This window comes from Chiloscyllium punctatum, chromosome 44, assembly GCF_047496795.1.
Source record: "Chiloscyllium punctatum isolate Juve2018m chromosome 44, sChiPun1.3, whole genome shotgun sequence".
Classification (NCBI taxonomy): Eukaryota; Metazoa; Chordata; class Chondrichthyes; order Orectolobiformes; family Hemiscylliidae; genus Chiloscyllium; species Chiloscyllium punctatum.
Window position 1 is genome coordinate 29,132,368 of NC_092782.1, and position 14,440 is coordinate 29,146,807.

General features: G+C 42.1%; 1 long non-coding RNA gene across 2 annotated transcripts in view; it reads right to left on the bottom strand.

Annotated features, from left to right (window-relative positions):
• LOC140466849 (uncharacterized) overlaps positions 1-14,440 on the bottom strand; it is a 56,106-nt gene that overhangs the window by 14,366 nt on the left and 27,300 nt on the right. Inside the window, exon 2 of one of the 2 annotated variants that reach the window (XR_011955297.1) lies at positions 8,593-8,700. This is a non-coding gene — a long non-coding RNA (uncharacterized lncRNA). Of the gene's footprint in view, positions 1-7,097; positions 8,701-14,440 lie in introns of those variants that run through there. The other variant, XR_011955296.1, reaches the window with a different exon arrangement.

Consider the following 14,440-nt stretch of genomic DNA (forward strand, 5'->3'; position numbering starts at 1 on the left):
CTAGGCCATAATCAGTCCTTGAGATCAAGTGCAATCAGTTCAGGGATTACAAGTAGGTTAAGAGATCAGTCTTGGAGTAGGCTATGTTCAATGCCCTGCCAATCACTCAGGGGACTGGGACATGGTCAGTCATGGAGGTTTGATCATTAATCATCAAATAGTTTATCAGGGATCATACCATAGCGTCCTGGAGAAAGTGGACACATCAAGCCTGGGGATGGCCTTCATTTTACCAGATTTCTGTGGGAATGCTCATTGTGATAGGAGGAAATCATTAATAGCAGGCTGGGAAAATGAGGTGCTGGGAGCTCATAAAGTGGGGAAGGGGTTGTTCAAACACATCACGGTAACTCTGGCCTCTGTATCGGGAAGGTGTCAGGTAAACAAAAGCATGAGAACCTCCAGAGTCATGGCCTCTAGGGGTAAAGTGGGCAAATTAGTTATGATATATAAGTTTGACTGAAATGGGGGAGGCTGAAAAGTCTTAGAGCCAAAGGGAAGCAACACAAAACGAAACATGAATGATGGGTGGAAATTGACATGTAACATGTTGAATCTACAGGTGACTCATACTAAGATGAAGTTGGAACATTGCGATATCCGATTGGAATTTAACAGCACCATGACTTTGCAAAATGGGTGCAACTGCATGCAATGTGGGATGTAATTAGCTTCTGTGTAATTCTATGGGAATGAATTTATAAACTTTGATTTTAAGGCTATGTAAGAAGCCATACAATAATCATGTCTTCACTGATTCACTGATGTTTTCCATCTTCTTTCAAGTCCCGCCTCATCTGGAGGGTAGTAATTCACAGAGATTGCAGAAAACAAGTTGTGGCCCAAGTAATCAAGAGCATTGTGGCCATCGATTGCCTTCTTGTCATGTAAGCTCATCAAGTTTTAATGCAACAAGGAATTTGAAAGCAGAATCGGAAGTTTCTTATTTGGAACAAATGTCAATCACTTTCCTTTCTCTGACTATATTCTAATGGAGCCCTGAGATGTCTGAGGCTTTGCCTGGAATCGTGGTGGACTTGTGTCCACTCAACAGAAAATGGAGAAGAAAGGAGCTTCAGCAAGACCAGCAATCAAAGCCTCTAGTGGAAGAAATAGTAGATCCACCAAAGAGGTACAAAGGAATGGTGAGCCCTCAAGTGTACTGACTTAATCGCAGTTACATGTAAACGTCTGCACAGCAATTTTGGGAATGATGAAGGATCTCCTTCTCCATCATATCAGAGATCTGTTGGCTACTGAAGCAGGATTTGTGTTCAGAAGCATTGGGTGGCAATCCCATCCTGGTGGCTCTCAAGGTCAAAGCTGCACTTAATATTCATGCAAATGGCTCATATCTGGGAGCAAGTAGGGACCTCTGGGGCACTGCACTCATAAGTGCATCTGCGCTGAAAATGATCTTACTTTTGCCAGAGTTCACCTCTTCTAATCCTTCCCTGTTGACAATGATTCTCCACCATTGCTGGTTAGCCCCAGGTGCAGCGTGACATTGATTGTATCTATGTTGTTTTCAGGGGGTCCTATTATCAATCTTAAACAGTTGTGAATAGGAAAGGATTCCAGTTCCTTCATGTTGAAATTGTTTGTGATTGTTGAATCCAAATTTTGGAAGATCATGATACATGTCCTAGAAGCTACCATGTACTAAAGTACACGGTGCCTGCCTCTTTCCCGGTCCTTGGCTCGGAAATGATAACTACTGGGAGATAACTGGTACCCTCTCCAAATTCATATTTGAAGAAACCCACAGCTGTATTCACAATGAAAATATAACACTGTTCACCCTTCCACCAGATTTCCTGATGATGCGATTACAATGTCTATACCATTGGGTGGCATAGTGCCTCGGTGGTTAGCATTACTGCCTCACAGCACCAGGGACCCGGGTTCGATTCCAGCCTTCGACAACTGTCTGTGTGGAGTTTGCACATTATGCCCATGTCTGTGCAGGTTTCCTTCGGGTTCTCCGGTTTCCTCCCACAATTCAGGATAGGTGAATTGGCCATGCTAAACTGCCCATAGTGTTCAGAGGTGTGTAGGTTAGGTGCATTGGTCAGGGGTAAATGTAGAATTATAGGGTAGGGGAATAGTCTGGGTTACTCTTCAGAGTGTTGGTGTGGACTTGTTGGGCCAAATGGCCTGTTTCCACACTGTAGGGATTCTATGATTCCAGCAGGACTTTGCAATGTAATTCTGATATTTACTGTGCCATACTATGCTCTTCATGATATGAGCTGACAAAGTGGTCGAGTCCTGGATGTGGATATAAATGCAGGATTGACAGCAATCTTTTGAGGATGAAGAGAAGGCAGAGGCACAGGCCGTTATCTAAGAGCACCATCTGAGAAAGTAGAACAGAGCAATGTATCACAGAGCCCACAAGGCTGGAACCAAGCTCTAGGCACCCCCTTCCCAGGGTGACTGAGTTGGGTTCAGACTTTGATTGTTTTTGAACCTGTTGCTCATCTGGCAGGCCGCACCCTGCTTTCTGGAAAGAACACATTGACTTTCCTTTTTTTTTTCCTTTGCTTTTAGTTTTGCAGAATAGGTGTTTTTTGATCCATGTTAATGTTTGGATGATACCTTCAGATGATTCCACATGAAGGTGTTAATGCATAACCTGCCCTACTAGAGAATAGGCAGCAGTGAGACAATACACTTCCATCACATTACAATGACATTAGCTGCTATGAAGCCATCAGTGAGGATATGGCATCTGAATCATTTGTAGTCATGAGAGCTACCAGTTTGATATGAATCCTGAGGAAGCTCCTATTCACCTTTCCTTCATCACAACTTTTCAATGCTTTAGAGCGTGCAAAGACTGAAACAAAGCCTGAATATGCTTGAACATCCTCTATCATAGCACTAAATCTGAGAGAGGCAGTACTTGGTGTCGCTTTTCTCAGCAGACTGCTGCTCTATGAAGGAGTGTGCAGCTGTGACTGCCCATTGAAAATCTTCCAGCCTTGATTGTCAAAGCTCAAACATTAAAGACAGACTTTCCTTGCTGAGATGTGCGGGATCATTACCGATGCTGCACTCGTACTCATAAAGTAGGTGTAAGTGTGAAATGATGTGTGCAGGTCAAGCCCTGGACATTACCCTTAGCTGCAGTGGGTCCACATTAACGTGCAAAATCTTGGTTACAGTCCTCAAAGTTGAAGTTGAAGAATCCTGGATGCTTGACATTAATCATGGTCAAGGAGTCAGTCCCTTGTGAAAGATGAGCAATGCTTGGCCATTACATCTCCTTTCAATGCTGGGCTGTCTTAAACAGGTTGCTCAGCTCTCACATGAGTATGATGTAGCCAGACCCTGCAGTGAAAATTGTACTTCAAGAGACATTATAACAGCGCTAGTGAAAATATATTGACTAAAGTCATTGATTATTTACAGTGATGCAGCATGTGCAGTGTGTCTGCAGTATTGTTTTTCTTCCTCTCTCTCCCACTCTGTCTTGGTGCAGGGCTGATGTCTGCAGCTGGGGTGGAGGGACCTGTTTCTGGTTGACCCTGTTGAGTAGGTTTCCATAGTGGTTGTCTCCTGGTGCCTTTGGGTGCAGAGGGCCCAGACCTGCTGAGAGTCTCCTGCTCAGATGCAGGCACTTCCGAAGTGGCCATGATGCACATGCCACTAAGGATTGTGGTCCATTACTCTTAGTGAGAGGTGTGTGCAGAAGGAGAATTAGTCTGAATGATGGCCCTATAAGTGTGAGGCAGTGGAGAGCAGATGGTGCCATTATCTTTCTGAAAAGTGTCTTTGCAAAGAAGTCTGGAAAGAGATGAATATTTTTTCAATTAGCTCAATGACCCAGGATCCCGTGTGCTTGGGGCCATTTCCCACAGCACAACAAGACAAACATTGACTGCGCCCGGAGGACCATCACCTCAGTGAAAGATGCTCTTTTTTCTGCCCAAAACCTGTTGATCTTTAGTGCAAAGAGTTGATTGCTGCAGACTGCTACCTTTCAAGGTCCAGGACTATGTCCTGAGGAATGCACAAAAGCTTGGGACTGCTGCTGCCAAGGCCCAGTGGGGAAAGACCACTACCTAAGGTCTTCTTACAAAAGTACAATGGGGGTCTGTTCAATTCTCAGATTCTCTCCTTGCCTCACAATTTATATAAATGGTTTCCTGCATGAGTAGGAAAAGCCCTTAGTTTTGCTACTGCAGGGAATGTCAAATTCCAATGGTTTGTTTTTCTTTAAGTACAAAAACCATGCAGTACTGCTTTAGTGTGCATGTATGTACATAGAGAACACTGTTTTTGAATGAAGTATATTTTTGCAAAAGAAGAAAATTGCAGGCGATCACTGAGCTTCTTTTTGTACTGCTGAGTATTCCTTTCATTCAGGAGATGGTACTGATCTGCGTTGGTTTGTCTGTCTGGGCTGGATGGATCTGGCAGTGTGCCCTTTTCCTGAGGTCAAGTAGGAAGGGAACTGCCCTTCTCTCCATGACCCCATCCACTAGCGCCTCAAGATCCCTCCCCATGGAGCAGACGGCCAGCTTAGTTTCAGCTGGGGCCATCTGGCTTGGGGCTGAGCACCACTCTGTAGGTGACAGATCCTGGATGTCAGTGTCTGAAGTGGTGTCAGCTGAGGCTTCAATATCACTTGAGAGATTTAGAAGGTCCTGGGAGAGGCACGAACTGCCAACTTACTCATTATGAAACTCACTGAGAAATGTGCCCAACATCTCCTTGTGTAATTAATGAGGCGAGAGATGAAAGACCACATGAAATGACTTGCCCTGGGCCATTGTGGTTTGACACTAGGAAACTTGCTCACCACAACACTAACTGTAAATGGGCTAAGATAATGCAATGCCCTTCAAATCTACGTGTTACGTTCTACACAATAGGATAAATGTCGAGAGTGTGGCGCTGGAAAAGCACAGCAGTTCAGGCAGCATCTGAGAAGCAGGAGAATCGAGGATTTGGGCATAAGCCCTTCATCAGGAATGAGGCTTGTGGGCCAGTGGCGCTGAGAGACAAATGGGAAGGGGGTGGGGCTGGAGGGAGGGTAGTTAGGAATGTGATAGGTAGATGAAGGTGTGGGTGAAAATGATAAATCAAAGAGGAGGGTGGAGTAAATGGATGGGAAGAAAGATAGACAGGTGAAGAGGGTGGTGCTGAGCTGGAGGCTTGGGACTGGGATAAGGTAGGGGGAGGGGAAATGAAGAAACTGGTGAAATCCATATTGATCCCATATGGTCGCAGGATCCCAAGGCGCAAGATAAGGAATTCTTCCACCAGGCATTGAGTGGTTAGGGATTGGCGATAGAGGAGGCTCAGGACCTGCATGTTCTTGGCAGAGTTGAAGTGTTCAGCCACAGGGCAGTGGGGTTGGTTGGTACAAGTGTTCCAGAGATGTTGGCATGCTGTCTCCCCGATGTAGAGGAGACCACATCGGGTGCAACAGATACAGGACATGATATGTGTGGTAGTACAGGTAAATTTCTGTCGGATGTGGCAGGATCCTTTGGGGCCTTGGATGGAGGTAAGGGGAGAGGTGTGGGCGCAGGTTTTGCACTTCTTGTGTTGGCAGGAAAAGGAGAAGGTACTACCACACATGTCATCTACTATATCTGTTGTACCTGATGTGGTCTCCTCTACATCGGGGAGACAGGACGCCAACTTGTGGATCATTTCAGAGAACATCTCTAGGACACCCAGACCAACCAACCCTTGTGCCCTGTGGCCGAACACTTTAACTCCCCCTGCCACACCACCAGGGACATATAGGTCCTGGGCCTTCTCCATCACCAAACCCTAACCACCCAGCACCTGGAGGAAGAATGCCTCAGCTTCCGCATTGGGACCCTGCAACCACACGGGATCAATGTGGATTTCACCTCCTCCCACCTTATCCCACCCCAAGCCTCCATCAAGGCACCACCCTGTTCACCAGTCCACCATTCTTCCCACCTATCTGCTTCACCCTCCTCTCCAACCTATCACCTTCCCTCCCACCTTCATCTACCTATCGTACTCTCAGCTACTTTCCCCCCAGCCTTACCCCCTCCCATTTATCTCTCAGCACCCGTGGCCCACAAGCCTCATTCCTAAAGAAGGGCTTATACCCGAAACACCGATTCTCCTGCTCCTCAGTTGCTGCCTGACCTGTTGTGCTTTGCAAGCAGCACACTCTTGACTCTGATCTCCAGCATTTGCAGTCCACAATTTCTCCTACTATGGGATAAATGGAATCATTCTTTTGCGGTGCGCTCCTTTAACCTTTTAGCCACGTGCCTCTCATATCAGCAACATCCACTGATACCTAGCTCCATTTAGAGTCCAGAATTAATGCTAAAATACATGCATGAATGCAGGGATCAGATTAAGAATGGCATACAAGAGCAAACAGTGTGTGGCCTGCTAGCTTTGGATTGCACTTAACTATCTTTTTTTCCCTTGAGCAGTTTCTCCCAGCACAGGCCTGACTGTAGTGCTTTGACCTCCAGCATGACAGGTTGCAAATCCACTCCAGTGGGAATGGATCTCGAACCAAGTGGTGTTGGCACTAATCTTATCCATGCCATCATCCAGTCAACTTGACTCATTGGCCTACAAGTGTTGCTGTGCCAGCATGCCCTTTGATATGCATATTCTGGCCTGAAACTATGGATAGTGATGGAGACTCCCAATTATTTCCAACACAAAACTGATCACAATTCTCTCCCTTTCTTAGTGCCTGCCTTTGGTGTATGTTGGAAGAATTTGAGGTTGATAGTCAACCTTTGATGGCATTCGGAACACACACTCCCCTAACCATCACGTTACAGAATGGGACTTGAATCTAATATTTCTGGCTCAGAGGCAAGGACTCTACTCACTGCACCACAAGATTTATTTAGGTGTACCAAACAAATTGCTAACAAAACTATCTTTAGTTTTTGATGACAATTTAGTTGAAGCATTGTTTTGAATTTTCTTATGAAAATATATATTTCGAATAATTAATCCTCAATGTAAATTAAAACCAGCTCTCACTACATGGAAACGTCAAATTCATTCAGTTATTTCAAAGCACCACCAGCATGGTGTTCAATGACCAGGATCCCAACATTACCAAATGGCTAATAAACCCTTAGTGAATTTTATTTTCACTCTCCAATTGAAATTTGCACATTAGCACTTATGACTGGGAGGCAGTCACCTTTTAGGCAATAGCACAGTTGGAAGGAAATTTACAAAATGAACAGATTTTCTCAGCAGTTTATCTAACTGCACCTTTTTAGTAATAGTTATCACCATGGTAAAAATATAGGCCAATGTCACAATTATATGATGAATTATACAGTGGCACAGTAACATAATCCCACTATTACATAATCAATCAGTCTCACAGTTGCTCAGTCATCCACCTTAATAATCATGCATTCAGAAATTCTATAGTCACATGGTCATACAATAATACATTTTGCAGCCAGTTATGCAAATACATGGTGATACAGTTAACCAGTCTCACAATGTGGTATACAATCTTAATGTTTTCCATGCAGCCAAAATATCTGAGCACAGAATGAGTAAATAAGACTTGGAAACTTTGAATACGCCAGTTAATACTTCAATGAGAAAGAAATCCATGACCAGCTTTTTAAAGGACCATGTGAAAAATATCGTTGAGAATTAATTCCATACTGATTTTTAGTAGAAATGGAGTTAAAAGAATCACAATTTTTAAAAATGTGCATTATATATATTAGACAACGATTTTTTGTGAGCTAAAAAACTTATTTAATGAGCCAGTGCAGGTATAATGGACCAAATGGCCTCCTTCAACACTGTAACATTTCTGTCATTTTATATTTTTATTAATAGTTGATAATAATAGACTTCATGCACATTGTGAACATCTGTAAAAGCCACGATATACAAGAACATATCAATAATGATAGAAATGATGGAAATATATATTATCCTCTGTTTATAGAGCCTAATGCATCCTTAGATATTTCATTTCATTTGTAGATTTTAGCTCTGGATAGTAAAGGCTCTGAAAAGCAATCATGCACATGATATAATTCAGCTATTTCAAAGCTCTTGGCTAGATCTCCCTTGAAATGCTGTCCTTAAGTATTCTGCTCAGGGCTACGGGGTTTAACTGCACAACAGCTGCAATAATATGTATTTATTACACCATATGGGTTCAGCAATATTTTTCAGATGATTCCTCTTGATTTTATGTTTTTGACAATAATAATATCTCATAATTTAAGATCAACATGTGAAAAGGCTAATAATCCATGGGTGACCCTATTTGTTAATAAGAGCTTAAGCAGTGGCTTTAACATGGGATCATTCATTTGATATATGACATTGCAGAGAAACAGCAATATTTTACAGGTCTAAGTGATGACAGATTATAAAAAGCCATCTATAACTGACAGTAGTTGTTCATGCTGCAAAAAGATTGAGAGAGGCAGTTAAGATAAAAGAAACTGGTTTTCTGCAGCCATTAAGTGCTACAAAATCACATTAGATATATCTTATTTTGCAAATGGTGTTTCCTGAACCTCATCTGAATATTTGTCTTTTGAAATCATGACAAAATATTGCAGAGCTTACAGTCTCATTGTATCTTCCGACAGAGCAAATGAAAAGCAAACTTGTCTTGCAGCAGTCAGTAGTGAGGCCTATCAGTGCAGATTCTATTGGTGTGCTCCTTCTTTCTGTCTGAAATGACAAAACAAAATTATTTAATGTAAAGACAAACTCATCTCTCTCTCTCTCTCTCTCCCTCTCCCTCTCTTTCTCTCTCTCTCCTCCCTGTCTATTTGGTCTCTCCCATTCCTACATTTGTCTTTTTTAACATTCTCTCTTTCTTGTTTAGCTGCCTGACTGTTCCTTTTTTTACTGGATGATTACAGCCTTTCATATCTCTCAGTTACGAAATATTATTAATTGTCTTGCTCATTCTGATTTTTCATTATCTTGTCATTTTTTTCTTATTTTTGTTTTTATCTTTATTTTGATTCATTTCTTCCTCTTCTTTCTGAATTGGTCCTTTTCTGTATCTCAGTTCTGTTCCATAGCTATCAAGAATATCATTAGTCAGGCACATGATTGATTCTGCATGTTTGCATTTCCACATATCAAGATTGGATCTTGGCAAACTGCAAGGCTTGCCAAAATAGCTACAATTCTTAGTTAGTGAGGAGCTGATTTTAATTCTACCTGCCCAGGATAGGGTAGTTTAAGTTATCTGAGCACCATGGCCATTGATCTGTGTTCAAATAAGCTGTAATCTTAACTTGGTTTTCCGAGTAGATGAGTGAGAACCTCGGAAATTTTCTCTCAAATCTTATGTTCTCCTAACGCAGAAGCCCACTTGAATATCTTTCTGCCCAGCTTTATGAGTGTAGAGATCATTCTTTCAGGTCTCTAATGGTTTCCATCCATTGCCCAACATCTTACTTGCAACCACTTAACATTAGAATTAATTAGAAAATTGAGTTTGAATCTCCTGGATCCCATGCTGCTGAACTACAGAGTATTTCCTTTCTGCCTGGGTCCTTGGCTCAATTTGAAATTGACTTTTGAAAATCAGCAGGCTATTCAATTCTGGGGCAGAGTGGGAGAAAAGGGTTCATTGTAATTGAACACACAAATGATAGCTTGGATTTTGTAGCCAATAGCAAAATGATGGTGTTGTTTGCTGAGCTCAAGTAGGTTGCCCACAAAGATCAAACAGTTTCTGAGGCATGAAGTCCACCTTTCCTGACATTAATTTCACTGTGGTGTAGCTTTTAGGGATCACATCAACAGTAGGCTATACAACCAATCACACTAAAGTATTCTCACCAACAGCAAACGAGGAAGCCGAAAGCAGTGATTTTACTTCACTTTTTAATTATTGTACAGGCAGCAAAATAATGAATCGGTCATTGGCAATAGATTGAGGACAAAGTTGAAATATGACAAAATTTTTTGAAAATAATTTTAATCCAGGAATGCAGAAATTTTGGAGATATTCCACAGACATAGAAGTGTCTTTCAGTGCCATAAAGCTGTGTAGCAAACTTTAAGATTCAGTACATTGTTTAAAACCCAGTTTCACCCTATTCAACAAAGTGTACATTTGCAAAGATGTGAACCAGGAAATATAACAGTATAAAATGTGGAACTTCACATGATGCCTAAAATTTCCATTTGTGAGAACTTGTACATCCTGTGGATAAGCAGAGAATCACAATCAGGAACTTCCCGAATTCGACATTTCCTCTGGATGCAAGAGTTTGGTTTTAAATCAGTTTCACAGTGCTGTAATGGCAAATGCTGACAGTTTCACCATTGTATTAACTTCAAAACTAACACCAACACAATTCCAGTAGAAAAACAAGTGGGATTTGGCTAAGTTTCCCCTGACTAATTTGTATCATTCCCAGTGCAAGCAATTAATTTGACACAGACTTTGTATCAGAGCTGATATAATTGTTCTACTTACTGACCGCTGCATCGGGAAACCCTTGACCAGCTCCACTTAAACACAGCAAGAAAACTGCAGGAGTTTCAGGAAACTTAAAATAAAAGTAGACAGCTTTGGAACACTGCTGAAAATGTGTTGCTGGAAAAGTGCAGCAGGTCAGGCAGCATCCAAGAAGCAGGAGAATCGACGGTTCGGGCATGAGCCCTTCTTCAGGAAGAACAAAACGTCGATTCTCCTGCTTCTTGGATGCTGCCTGACCTGCTGCGCTTTCCCAGCAACACATTTTCAGCTCTGATCTTCAGCATCTGCAGTCCTCACTTTCACCTAGAAGCTTTGGAACACTAACCACTTCAAGTGGCATTTGCTGAGGGGAGGAAAACTGGTTTACGACCTTGTGTCAGAAGTGGGGCAAGAAGCACAGGCTCTGATGAAGGACTACCTTGAAATATTAATCCTATCTCTATAGCTGCTGCCTGAACTACTAGGTATTTCCAATTAGAGTCATAGAGCTGTACAGCATGGAAATAGACCCTTTGTTCCATGCCGACCTGATGTCCTAAATTAATATAGTCCCATTTGCTAGCACTTGGCCCATATCCCTCTACTGCCTTCTTAATCATGCACCTATCCAGATGCCTTTTAAATGCTGTAATTGTGCCAGCCTCCACTACTCCCCCTGGCAGCTCATTCCATACACATTCCACCCTCTGCATGAAAAGGTTGCCCCTTAGGTTCCTTTTAAATTTTTCCCCTCTCACCTTAAACCTATGCCGTCTAGTTTTGGACTCTGCTACTCTGAGGAAAAGACATTGGTTATTCACCTTATCCAGGCCCTTCATGATTTTATAAACTTCTATAAGGTCACCCCTCAGCCTCCGATGCTTCAGGGAAAACAGCCCCAGCCTATTCAGCCTCTCCCTATCACTCAAATCCTCCAACCCTGGTAACATCCTTGTAAATCTTTTCTGAACCTTTTCAAGTTTCACAACATCTTCCCTACAGCATTGTTTCATTGTTATTCTATTACACAAAAAAAACTACTTTAAATACATTAATATGTGATTGACTGAAAATGTAAACTGTAAAGGAGTTCTAGTGCATGGTATCAAAGATTTGTAATCATCCGTGGAATATTATTCATTCTGAGTTCATTGAATCCAACCTTCTCCCCAACAGGAGGTTATGTCTCTAGTCACTGTATTTAACCTGAATGCACATAATTAAACAAAACATATTTTTCCCATAACTTGAGAGATTTCTGTGCAAACCTGTCTCTAGTAAGTTCGCTGATAGATCAGTGATTTCCTGATGGAGCAAATGAGAGCTGAGAGAAAGATAATCATCCAGTCACTGAAGGAGGTGGTAGGTGAGAATGTCAACAGAAGCAATATCGTCTACTGGATATTGGTATAGTTTCAACAAAAATTCAATTACTTCGCCAGGACATCAAAGGTGAGAATGATGTCATGCAGCCATTTTGTTTTCAGGGTGATACTGTGGTACAACACTTCCTTCAGCTCCACTGTATCATGAGCATTCTCACACTTTTCTCCCCCATTCCTTATGCTTCTCCTCCCATCACAATATGAGATGGCTCTAACCGTCCCTACTTTCCTCACATATTTATCTGCAAAACAACATAAACAGCAGTCTGCTTTTGCTTGGAAAACATTTAATTCTGCTAATTGCTTTCATTTTCACACTGCAGTGATTTCTGGTAGACCCTAGATCTTGCTCACAAGTTCCCACTCCTCTTTCTCAACATGCATACTGTATAAATCTGCATCACACTGCTGCACAACGTTGATAGAACCAACCCCTAACTTACTTCCCACTCTTTCTATGGAAAAGATGCCTTGCAACACCAAGAAGGCGGCCAGATTCTGGGGCAGGGACAATCTTCATACGATCCTTCACTCATGTGGAAGGAAAGCCATGGTGGTCACTGGGGAGAGTAACAAAGCAGTTTAGGAGATTTTAAGTTTGGAAAACAAGTACAGCTGGATGTCCCTTCCTATTTAAATTCATTTTCATTTTTGGCTCTGTGAGGGCATAGCCTCTATCACTGGTTCAGCAAACCTCAGTCATGGGATTGGCCTGCTAAAGGAGAAAGGGACAAAGGCCAATAAATAATTGGCAGGCTATATTACCTGGGCTAGCATCTACCTGCAGGACCCAGTTCTTGATTCTCCACATTGGGGAGACCAAACATAAACTTAGGGAATGGTATGCCGAGGATCTCAGCTGGGCCCGCAGGGGTCAACCTGATCTCCCAGCCACCGTCCATTTTAATTCCCCTTCCCATTTCCTTTCTGACATGACCATCCTTGGCCTCCTCCATTGCCACAATGAACCAAATCACAAATTGGAGGAACAACACCTCATCTTTTGCCTGGGCAGCCTACATTCTGGTGGACTCAACATTGAGTTCTCCAATTTCAAATAACCTCCCTTCCCATCCCCCAACTCCTTTCCCAGCCCCTCCCCCTCCCTTTCAATCCTCCCTGTCACCAACTGGATTCATTCCTCCCATTCATCAACCAGGTCATACCTGTTTTCACTTACCCCCACTTCACCACCTTGCCCCTGCCAGCCACTTTATCTGCCGCTTCCCCTACACCCAATCCCAGTCCTGAAAAAAGGGTGACACCTGAAACATCAACTTCTCCACCTCCTGATGCTGCCTGGCTTGTTGTGTTCTTCCAGCCTCCTGCCTGTCTCCTTTTCCTGAAGCCAATAAGGAGAGATCAATATCATAATAGTTTTACGCTGCAACTAGTGCCAAGACAATAATTGAAAAATAAAAACTGCAATAACAACCGATAAATTTCAACATGAAAGGATCTCTAGATGAATACCTATGAACGGACAGCCTACTTAACTAGTGCTGGAAATATCTATTTCTTATCTGAGCTATCAGTGGTACTAGAAGGGTACACTCTGTGCATATACCATAATATCACTGTGTACTTGGCAAACTCTTGGAGCTTGACACTCTTGGACCCTGTATATTTTGCTATTTGCTATTCCTGTCTATGTTTATCTCCCGATGGAAATGACATCAGGAAGATTGGGAATTAGAATGGGGCAGTCCATTCAGCACTTCAATGTTCAATGTATTGCTGGACTGTTCCTCCCCTCCCAAAAAACTTTTAAAAATACATCTGGTAGTTGCTTACTTGGTGAAACTTCAAAGATAAGCGATGTAGTAAAGCTTTTTAAGCCCAACTTTTATCTCCATAACTAAAGATCTGGTGTCAAGCACACTTTCGATATCGCACCTTTCAAAGGTGTCACACCTCAAAGCATGGTCTCAGTAACATCACACTTCAAAGGCTTAACACCTTAAAGTGTTACACCTCAGGACATCTCACCTCAAAGCACAACACAACTGTACAGTAAAAATTAGTGATGCACATTTTTTATTACCAACCAAATTTCTGTATAAAGATTATTTTCTAATATCCATTTCAACTTATTTTGTGCTTATTTTTATTTATTGCCTCTTTGTTACTGCCTCACCAACCTCTACATTCTATTGTTATTCACTCGATTGTATGTTTGCAACCTTAATCGGTCAATTTCACACTGAACTAAATTGGTTGTACTTCTGAAAAATATCTGAAAATACTTTTTCACATTGTAATCAATCGCCCCTGGCAAACTACAAATGCATTGAAGGGGCTGCATGTTGGTATAATCATACCTTCCTAGGACCTCAAATTAATGTTCTGAGGGCGTGGGCTCAATACCCATTATGGCAGGGGCGAAAGTTAACTTCAATAAAATCTGGAATTGAAATCTAGTCTAATGATGACTATGTAATCAGTGTTCATTCTCATCATAGTGCTGCAGAGAGAAATCTGTTATCTTTACCCTAAACGTGACCCAAAACAACACATTTGGCTCTTCCATAGCCTAGTGGGCACTCAACTGTACCAAAACTGCGACAAAGTCTAAAGTAAGGAATTAAATCAGACAGACCAT